The sequence below is a fragment of the Pelodiscus sinensis genome, chromosome 12, assembly GCF_052426305.1.
Source record: "Pelodiscus sinensis isolate ZL-2025 chromosome 12, ASM5242630v1, whole genome shotgun sequence".
NCBI lineage: Eukaryota > Metazoa > Chordata > Testudines > Trionychidae > Pelodiscus > Pelodiscus sinensis.
This window is the reverse complement of record NC_143063.1, coordinates 35,026,926-35,034,931: the sequence shown is the minus strand read 5'-3', so window position 1 is coordinate 35,034,931 and position 8,006 is coordinate 35,026,926. Positions and strand designations below refer to the sequence as shown.

Sequence of the window (8,006 nt, the reverse complement as noted above, 5' to 3'; positions counted from 1 at the left end):
TCACTTCTATGAGCTGTGGATCTGAAGAGTGAGTTCAAAGCACACCTCCCCAATGAGGCCTCACATGAAAGTAAGCTAGTGTGACCTAGTGCATTGCACTGCCGAGAGAGTGGCCAGCTGGGGGCAGGGCTCTGGATGTTGCTAGAACCTGTACATGGATAAGTTTCCCTTGCTAGTGCTGACAAGGATGGCACATTCCTCCTCTTCTCGCCTCCTCCCCCACAGGAATACAAACCACCCCTCTCCATGGGCCCAGGCCCCAGGCCCCTGGGCTGGAAAGCTAGGGATGGGGAGGGGAGAGGAACCAGGTCCAGTGGACCCAAGCCAGCACCCATAATCCCTGAGTGGCACAGCCACAGTACACCTAAGTTTCAGCACTAAAGCTCAGAAAGTCAGGCAGCATAACGACTGCCCTGGCCAGCTGCAGGAATCCAACAGCTAGGCAATGCAGTGGCCATGCTGTGGCCCAGCCAACCTCGGGGATCTGGCCGCCGAGCAGTGTAATGGTTGCACTGCCAGCCCTGAGGTCCTTGCAACCTGCCGCATCCCTCACACCCCTGCCCTGAGTCTCCCACACCTTTAGACCCCCTACCCTTTCAATACTGTGCATGCAGAAAGGGACACGCTTCTTCCAGCCACAGGGGAAAGAGGCTGGGGAGACAGGAGGGAAGACATGATCTCTTCAGTACATAGGCTAGGTTATCCCTAATCCCACCTTCCTGCAGCTGGAAGCAGTGCCCACCCCTCCTCTCCCACATAGTGCAGAAAGGCTTGCTGCTGGCCACATTCTGATATGAACCTGGGTAGGAATTGGGGGAAGGGGTGGCTGTGACCCTGCATTCCCATACATGTCACCAGAAGATGTGGTATCAGGTACCAAGAGAGGCTTGTGCATCCTGGGGACCTAGCCAGGCATGAAGAACATGGGAATGTATGTGTGTCATTTCTCCCCAAGCAAACCTTAAAGATAAGGTAAATAGAAAAGGTGCCAGCTACACAGTATTTCTTTTTAACAGTGGTTCAGTCAACTTAACGTTTATTTGAACTGTATAGCTCTGATTGACTGCCATTGAACTTGTTTGAATACGAGTAATTTTACCAGGCAGCAGCTGTTCACCATAGGGAAATATGGTCATCCTACTTTTGTTCTTCTGACCTCCAGACAGCTTCCTCATTTATCCTGCGATCGATCGATCGAAAGAACTGACTCCTGTTCCTGTGCATTCTGATGGTTCCTCTTTGTTTCCGGTACTGAGTTCCCTCTTGATCCCTTGAGATTAATTCAGCTCTCTCTGTTCTTGGCCTCAATTTGCATTCCTCTGCATTTTGCAGGGTCTGCCATTGCAGCTAGCTGAATGATTTCCTCTCCTCTGTGGTTTCCCACATCTTCTCAGTAATGTTCCCACATCTTGCTGGCCAAGGGAACTTTGTTGGAGTCCTCTCCTGCAGTCTTTCATCTTCCCTTTCCATTGTCCAGCATTGTTTTTTTTTTTTTATTATGTATAATGGGATTTGCATAACCACAGTTTTTAGGAGCACTTATTTTAAGTCGCACTGTCTTTTAATTTCCACTCTCTATTAAAGAAACAAAATTAAGGGTGTATAATCTCCACCATTTGCCATTCTGAGGGGGGGGGAAAAATGTAAAAGCTGGCCCTGGAAGTTAAGTGCTGCTGAAAGCCTCAGTGAGCGAACAATTTAAAAAAAAAAAAAAAAAAAGATGGGCACGTGGTATTGACTTTCAATAGCACTCAATACAGTCATTCAGCCATTGTGTTTAACTGCTGTTTAGCAGCAGCGTGGTGCACCATTAAAACTGTAGTCTTGACATAACATTAGCGAATAGTTAGAGCTGTTGGGGATTATAATGGGGTGGGGATTTGAGCAATTATTGCAATGCTCACTCGCATAGACAACAGCTAAGGTTCTCACTAGGTATATTCAGCCACACGGTGTTTCTTCTAACTTTATAACTCAGCCATTATATATGACCTGCATTTCAAATCTCTCTCACAATCTGGCTGATCAAAGGCAACTTTGATTTCTTTCTATCCTCTTAAGACTTTTCAAAATAATTTGAATGCATAAAGAATCTTAATGTACAGTACAGAAATAGTTCATGACACAAACAAACATTACTACGCATCAACAGTTGGTATAACCATGCTCTCTCACCCCATCTATTAAAACGGTTAAAACCCTTACCTGGCACACGGATTGGTATGAGGAGGAGACCATATTTCTAACCCTGGTTCATACTCTGGTTTTCTGTGGCGCCTTGGATTCATTTTTTTTCATCTGTCAAAGTCTCTAACTACAATTCATAAGTGTGTCCTGAGCATGTGTGTATATTGAAGAACTTGGTTACTTGGAGTTAAACTACTGCAACAAGATGTGGGTAACAAAAATGAGGAGCACCATACCTGAAAGTTAAGGACACAATCATTGTGCCAAAGAACAAGTGTGTGCTCTTCTAATTGTCTTCATAAAGAAGTTTCCTTTGCAGGTCTGTGGCAGAGGTGGATCTGGATCTTAGAAGTTCTGGAATGCTTTCAAAACATGTTTAATTTTATTTTTATTCTAATCACTTATGGCACAATCTATCCCCATTCCAAAAATAGTTCTATTATCCTTCGTAGATTTTTTTTTTTAAAAAACACACCTCTTTAGTTTCAAGTATGAATTGCTGCAATAAATGGTGCATATGTTCATGGATGATGTATGAGGTGAAAACTCAGTGAACTTCATTTATAATATTGTTGCCATAAATATTCTACCCAGCTCCTCTGAATAGACATATAATTAGACCCTTGTCTGGCAATTCTTTTATAGGAGACACACACACACACACACACACACACCAATTAATATGGAACTTATTATGAAGTGGGTATGACTCATTTCATAATTTCTCCATAACAAACATCAAATTGGTTTACCTTGCTATAAAAAATTGACGTACTTGAAATCTACTTCTTAGATGTTTGGAAATTAATCAGTGTAGATATATTGTATATAGAAGGAGTGGTCAGTAAGCAGCCTGCAGGCCAGACACAGTTTGCAAAGGGATATCAGAGACTTTACCTGCATGTCCCTTTCTTTACTGCAGAAACGGATCTAGGGGTCATAGTAAACCACAAATTAAATATGACTCAACAGTGTGACGCTGTTGCAAAAAAAGCAAACATGATTCTGGGATGCATTAACAGGAGTGATGTGAGCAAGACACGAGAAGTCATTCTTCCGCTCTACTCTGCGCTGATTAGGTCTCAGTTGGAGTTCTGGGCAACACATTTCAAGAAAGATGTGGGGAAATTGGGGAAGGTCCAGAGAAGAGCAACAAGAATGATTAAAGGTTTAGAGAACATGACTTATGAAGAGAGACTGAAAGAGTTTAAGAGCAGGTTAGCTAGACATCTATCTGAGATGGTCTAAATGGTACTGAGGGGACAGGACTCAATGACTTCTCAAAGTCCCTTCCAGTTCTAGTGCTCTATGATTCTGTGTTTCTATGATTCTAAGTACAGCTGCTCCAAGCTCTTGTTGGCTGCTTATTCCCCACCTCTGGTATTTTAAAAACATTAAATTTTGAGAGGCAGGCTGAATTTACAGGTGCTGTTACTATAAGGACTCAAATGACCTTAGCGATATATTTGCATAGATTATTGTTTAAATGAGACAGTTCATCCTTAAACTGCTTTTCTAGTAACAAGGTCAATTTTCTGCAGTATGCCTCCACTAAACATCATAGATACATTTGGAAATGACTTTTTGGAGGGTCCCCCCCACCTTGCTCCTTGATGAAGATATGGCAGTTGGATCCCCTACTCAGCACTACTGGTACACTACACACAGAATGATATGGAGTGCTCATTACAATAGAGCCTGCAGGACCGAGAAACTTGCTGGGCCCTGGGGCAAATTTGTGGGAGGTGGCACCATGCGCCAGAAGGGGCAGGTCCTTGAGAGGAAGATTTGGGGCTAGAGCCCTCAGCACAACCGAAATGCACTGGGCTGTCCCTGCCTACAACCTGGCAGTTCTGAGAGTCGCCTGGAGCACACAGCATGGTGCTCCACCAGCAATTTAAAGGGTGTAGGGCTTTGGCCACAAGCACTTCTGGGTCCCAGGTCAACTGCCCTCTTTGTCCCCCTGTAGGCGGGCCTGCATACAGCTGCTTTTAGGGTTTGTTAGGTGACCTTGGTTTATTAGGCACTCCCTTCCTCAGTTTCTCCCATGGTGTATGTGACACAGCATTCCAGCTGGGTAACTGTTAGTTCAGTCCTCCTTTTCGTGCAGGCAGGGGAAGAAGGACGTATTGGAATTCCCTGGTCTGGCACTCTTGGAATCTGACCAGTCCTGAGCAAAGGAGTTTGCCAGATTAAGGGAGGTCAGGGTTCTGGCCCCTAGGCTGGCTCCTCTGCAGTATCAGTCCCAGGATTCTGCTGCTGGCCCTGCCCACAAGCCAGGCTTATGAAATTCCACCATATGTTTATGTTAAAAAACATGTTTCCAAAGATTTTAGGCATAACAAAGGATTTTATATCTTAATAATGATAAAAATGTAGCCGTGTTAGTCTGGTGTAGCTGAAACAAAATACAGGACTACGTAGCACTTTAAAGACTAACAAGATGGTTTATAAGTGCTACATAGTCCTGTATTTTGTTTCATATCTTAATAAGGTACTGATTTTGGTGGAATAAAGATGTACCAATGAAAATAGCCAAATTGAAAGTAAATAAATAACCATACCATTTTCTTGCAAGACCTGCTAACAAAACATAAAAAATAAACTAGTTTGATGTGTGCCAAACTGTTTTAAGCACAAAAATTAAAGTGAAAGTATTCAGTATATTTAAGTAGTTGCTTCGTGCCATGAAGCTTAACGGATTCAATTTGACTGTGCTCCACATATCTGAACCAATGAAAATGCAGATCAAAATAATAAAGATAATTACCAGTTTGAGAGAGATGGGGAAAGAACAGAAATAATTTATTTTATTTGTTTCCAGGTTTTTTGTACTGATGGTTGAAAAACATACCCCTTTTTTGAAGAGTTATGGTTAGGAAGATTTTAATTCAGGAAGTCTGAGGTACAGCATGGTTTGAGACACAGTTATTTAAAGCAACTGGCAAATTTAAAATCATGAGCACTGAACTAATAATTAGAGACAGATTAAAGCTATCAAATTTGGATCTACATCTAGATTTTGAGTTCCTTAATATTTGGAGGTGACACTTTGATTTTACTTGTTATAAAGGGACCATTACCACAGCAAGAGTCTAGATTTGGGGCTCAAATTAGTCAAGCCTAAAGAGTTGGGCTACTTTGAAAAATGTATATATAAAAAGAGCTCTCTCTTTACTTAACAGGTTTGTCCTACATATGTATTCAGTGGAATAGCTGCTGAATTCAGAAATCTCAACATCAATTTCTAATTATAAGTTACGATAGCATCCAACAGCCAGTACAGTAGTGGAAAAGGTGAGTCTGGATCTCTTCCTGTGCTTCATCAAAATAATTGCTTTCTTGTCTCTTTATTGCCTCATTTAAATTCCCTCCCCCACAAACAAATATATTATAATATAAGGAATGTTAGAGGGGGAAAAGTGTGCTGAAAAGTCCTCTTTATAAAGGACTCTTTATATCAGCAAATACTGAATGGAAACCTTTCAGAAGGGAAATATTCAAAGTTTCTACTTGGCACAGAATATGTGGTGTTATTTATGGGGTGGGGGGAGAGAAAGAGTAACTTTTTGAAGCATCCTTGTACTAGTGATCTAAGGGGATGGTCAAGCTTAAAATTTGTAGCCAACTCCATACTGATCAGTCAGAAATAGAGAAAGTAGAGGATAGAGAAATGAACTTACAGAGAGAAGGAAAGGGCCAGCCAAGGCATGGTGGGGATGAAATGTAACCAACTGTCTTTCCTGAGAAACAGCCACAAAGTCTTTAGAGTGTGAAAGTACCTGACAGCTCTTCTCAGGACTGTTGAAGAAAGGAGAGATGGCTTTTTATATATATATATATATAAGCACATCTATATTGAGTCCTCAGACATAGTCCTGTGTAGGGGGATGGGACCTAATTGTACCTACTAGGACCTGAGTCACAATTCCCACCATGTTCCCAAGGAGGAAGTAATTCTTTATATCCCCAGAGTAGCACATTTCCCCTCCATTGCTATCTTCTACTCTCTGTGCCTTAAATCAAAATCTGTGCTAAATACAGCAGTTTTGGTTCATGGGACAATGGGAAAAGAAATAGGCACTGAAAAAAAATGCTTATGCCTTATTATTTATTGTATATAGCTTAATACGCCAGGGGACTTGATAAACTAAATCCCAAAGGCTAAAACTTTCAAATCTGCAAATTTTCACCTTGTATGTCATCAAAGAAATACAAACTACAGATTAATATATTGTTTTCATCAACCATCTGAAGTCAACCCAGAAATCTGACTGCCTACCACCATTTTGATTTTAGTTCTAGCTTTAATATAGGTTTGTAGAGACATTGAGAGCAGATAGGCACCTGGTAGGATTTTGAAAAAAGTCAATAAGCTGAATTCTCCTTGAATTCAACAAGGATTAAATCCTAATTTGAAAACCCAGTAAAGAACAATCTGTTCAGCAACTACATATTCTCACAAAACTGGCTCCAAGGCCCAGATCCTTAAAAGATATTTAGATTCATAAAAACGTAGGTATTACAATGATTTTGTGAAGTGTTTCTTTATTGTGCTGCAGCATTTCAATTTCTGCTATTTTCAAGGAGAAAAGATGGGCTGAGAGGATCAAAGTCAAGGAGAAAAAACATTGCAAACTTCTCTGAAGTGAATTTATGGACTTAAGAAGAATCTCCATTGCTTTTATACACAGCAGTAAATAGCTATTCAACCATTAGTAAATACTCCACATTTCCTGTGGAGTTTAATCACACAAGCCATTTGCCATGCATATAATATAAAGTGATAAAGATGGCAAACTATAACACTAAAAAGAAGACAACAAGAATAAAAGCTGTTTGTTTCTCTGAGTATCTTAAAGTGATTTCTCAGGACTCTGCTGAAACATTTAATTGTCTGTGCCTTTACATATACCTGAAAATGTACAATTACATGAAAGAGGAAACATGACTTGTTCTGAATAGTAACAATTGACCACATACCTTTACAATTCTAGAGCTTATTTGAAGATTTTTGTGTACAGCTTCTATTGACTAGAATGGGGATTTTTGAAGCAGTACTAAGAGAAATCTTGAGCCAGATTCTGATCACTATTAAGCTAATTAGGTTCCCCTGGCCCTGGAGAAGGTCTAATTGATCAGAGACCTGTGTGCCTGATTACCAGGCCTGACTAGGGCTAGGAAGTTAATGAGGTAATTAGACTATTAAGAGGCAAGTGGGTTTAAAAGACCACAGAGGAGGGAGGGGCACACACATGGTGAAGAGGCTAGAAAACTAAAAGAACACAAAGGTGTAGATACACTGATCTTTGAGGTGGCACATCTTCCCTCCACCGGCACATAATTACATGGCACAATCCAAATAATCAGTTGAAACATTTAAGAGATAAATGGACTTTAACATGGGCACCTGTGATCATTATTTGGGTGGTCAGACTGAGAAAAAGGAATGTGTATACATGAACCATAATGTGTTTGACAATCCTTCCTTCAGCTCTCATTAAGGGTGAAATTTATCTGTGTGCACATGGGGGGGGGGAGGTCATACTAGGCTTGATAAGCATTGTCAGTAGCACATAAGATTCATTTCTGCAGACTAGTGGGAATCCCTGACTACCACTGATTTAAAAGCCAGGGGAGGCATATTGAAGTGATCAGTAGCTGTCAGGATCAGGCTCCTATGCTAGGTTCTGCACTTGCAGTTTTCCCTGCTGTCAGTTTCACCTGTGATAGGGAACCTGTAAAAGAAAAGTGCTGGCTTGTTTATTCACTCATTTCCCAGGCGTTGGAGGCTTTGCCTACTCTTGCGATGATAAAAT

The 8,006-nt window shown here is 41.1% G+C and overlaps 1 long non-coding RNA gene across 1 annotated transcript; it reads right to left on the bottom strand.

Moving 5' to 3' along the window:
• Positions 1–943: 943 nt before the first annotated feature.
• Positions 944–7,274, bottom strand: LOC142831143 (uncharacterized). The gene is made up of 3 exons (XR_012906801.2): positions 7,171–7,274; positions 2,424–2,549; positions 944–1,575 (listed from the first exon to the last, which is right to left on the bottom strand). It is a non-coding gene; the product is annotated as an uncharacterized LOC142831143 (long non-coding RNA).
• Between the last annotated feature and the right edge of the window lie 732 nt (positions 7,275–8,006).